We start from the raw sequence: 2,980 nt of genomic DNA on the forward strand, positions 1-2,980 counted from the left end.
AAAACAAAATGCTACTTAACTTATAATGTTAAGGTTTTTGCAAAGCAGCTCATTTCATTGATGAATAAATCCCCTGGCTATTTCTCAGTATCAATGTGTGTGCAGCCTTGTCCCCTGAATGTTTGGTGCAGTTAAACAGCCCAATACTGCCACACGGGACATTTTCCATTTCAGCCAACTCTTAGTGGAGGGGCAACTAGCACAACACCGTCTCCCAGACAAAAAGCATTGAGATATTTCCTTTCCTTGATTTGTATACCTCCTCACATGTCTCTTCATGAATCTCTATAGTGTCACAGTTTCTCCCACATCTCCCAGTATCTTGCTTAAATGCTGATCATAAGTGCATGATCTGCCTCCAAGCTCTCGGTAGTTCCTCATTTTCACACAGATTCGCTCATCCCTGCTGAGTCTGAGGAGATCCAGCGGCTTCTCTACGGTGTTGGTAGTTTGTTGCTGGTCCATGTCATCTGCCATCTTTCAAACCATGCCTGAGTGCCCTCTTGATTTTGTAAAGATGTTTGTGTGTTCTGTGTATGTTTATGTGTTTGTGTGTCATTCTTTGAACAACTGTTCCTCTTTTCTCTTCTTTGATCATTTGTTCACAATACAGTTTGGGATATAGACTTAAAAGCATGCTTTCTCCTAAGTTACCAGCTGGTCTGAAGGATATCAAAATTGGTTTATACACAGTTTATTAAAAGGTTTAAGCTAATTAAGAACAAATTAGAGAGGAGTCTAATTGATGAATAAGAGATGTGGCCAACCTTTTTGTTCATTAATGAAGAGCTCCAATAATCTAAATAGTCTCATAAGAGATACCCTCAACAAATTGGTCATTGGTTAAAAGATAAAGTTTTTCAGAAAAAGTTACAGTAAGTTTTTTCACTAAAAAATGCTTTTGGTGTGAAACTAAATTAAGAAATAAAGATTTGCACATGTGTATGTTAATTCATTATTGTTAATCTCATGCTGTATTAAGTGTATTCATGATTCCAAGTGTGTAGGACCTCTAAAATGTAAAACAAAGACTGCTTATTGTGATAAGACTTTGTCTCAGATTCAAACATTTGCCTTTCAAAAAAAAAAACTTGTGATGTGTATCCCATTTAAGGACATCTAATTAGGTAAACATTTCTTATGTTTTAGATAAAGATGATTGGTAAAAAGTGTTATGCCAAAATGAAAATTTAAGTATGTCACAAAATGTCATAAGGATTGTTCTGCTACAATGTCATATATGGTTTTGATTTCTAAATTCCTGTGTAAAAATATGTAATTTTTGTCTTTTAACATTCTACAGGGACTTAAATATTAAAATATTCATGGTTATTAGAAAATAACAGTTCCCAAACTGGCTGTCTACATACTGAAAAAGAAAACTAAACCTGGCTCTATTGCCACATACTAAACTAAAGTCAAAATGTGCCAGCCCCACCCCCAGGGTGTGCTTAGATGGCAACTTCAATCCAGCATGATGGTGCATGCCTGTATTCCCAGTGCTTGGGAGGCTGAAAACAGGAGGATCACTACGAATCCAATTTGTGTAGTGAGAACCTATAAACTCTGTACTAAAATACATTAAAAAAACTTGTTAAAAATAAAGTCAAAATGGATTACAGATCTAAATATTAAAACAGAAATACTAAATCTCCTGGAAGAGAAAGTAGGGGAAAATCTTGAAGACCTAGGAGTAGGCAGATAGTTCATAAACAAAAACCAAACTGCATGGGAAATACTTCAAAGAATTAACAGCTGGGACTTCATCTTATTGTGAAGTTTTTGCATGTCAAAAGAAATCACCAACAGAGTGAAAGGACAACACATAAGTTGGGAAGAAAATTGTAACCAACAATCACTCAGACAAAGGACTTCTATCTAACTTATATAAAGAACTAAAAAATTTGGCCCCCAAAATTTAAAGACTGAATCAAAAAATTGACATGTGAGATGAGTAAACACTTTCCAGAGGAAGAAATACAATTGGCAAATAAATATATGAAAAAATGTTCCACACCACTGGCCACTCAAGAAATGCAAATTGAAACACTCTCTCACCCCAGGAAGAATGGCTACCTTAAAAAAAAATTAAACTAATGACAAATGCTAGAGAGGCTGTGGGATAAAGGAACCCTTTTCCACTGCTGGTAGAATGCAGACTGGTACAACCACTGTGGAAATCAGTGTAGAGACCCCTCAAAAAACTAGGACTGGAAATCCCATTCAATCCAGCTATTCCCCTCCTGAGTATTTTCCCAAAAGAACTGAAAACATCATACCACAGTGATCTATCTATCTATCTATCTATCTATCTATCTATCTATCTATCTATCTATCTATCTATCTATCTATCTCCATGTTTATAGCAGCACAATTTCTTATAGCCAAATCTTGGAAACAATCAAAATGCCTATCACTTGAAGAATGGATGAAAAAAAGTGGTATTTTTATATAGCGGAATATTACTCAAGTATAAGGAAAGAAAAAGTTGAAGCTTTTATAGGTAAGTGAATGCAATTAGAGGCTACACTCATAAGTGAAACAAATCAGACCCACATGTATAAATATCATATTGTCTCCCTAGTGTAAGAACCTGGAAGAAAAACAAAACCTGAAAGGTATAATAGATATAGTAAAATGGAAAGAATCTGAAGTTAAGGATTAAACAACAAAGATGAGAGAAAGAAAAAAAAGATAAGAAAATAAGAAGGAGGGAAAATATGTAAGTATATATACAGGATGGCTGAGGTGGTTGTACCCATAATTGCCATAAGTGTTTTTGAAAATAGTAATTAATGTATCGATTTTTCACCTTGCCTAACTCTGTATGCTGATATCTGTGATTGAGCAGCTATATTGAAGACAGCAATGTATAATATAAGACCTATACAAACTCTCAATCTTGGGCTCCTAAATAATTATACCTTTTATAATTATCATGATTACATTCTCTTTAGAATAAAACAAAAAAGACAAGGAA

The 2,980-nt window shown here is 34.5% G+C and overlaps 1 pseudogene; it reads right to left on the minus strand.

Annotated features, from left to right (window-relative positions):
* Window positions 1-170: 170 nt before the first annotated feature.
* LOC105742183 lies at window positions 171-477 on the minus strand (annotated as a pseudogene).
* Window positions 478-2,980: the final 2,503 nt, after the last annotated feature.

Source organism: Octodon degus, unplaced genomic scaffold (assembly GCF_000260255.1).
Source record: "Octodon degus isolate 3935 unplaced genomic scaffold, OctDeg1.0 scaffold00040, whole genome shotgun sequence".
NCBI lineage: Eukaryota > Metazoa > Chordata > Mammalia > Rodentia > Octodontidae > Octodon > Octodon degus.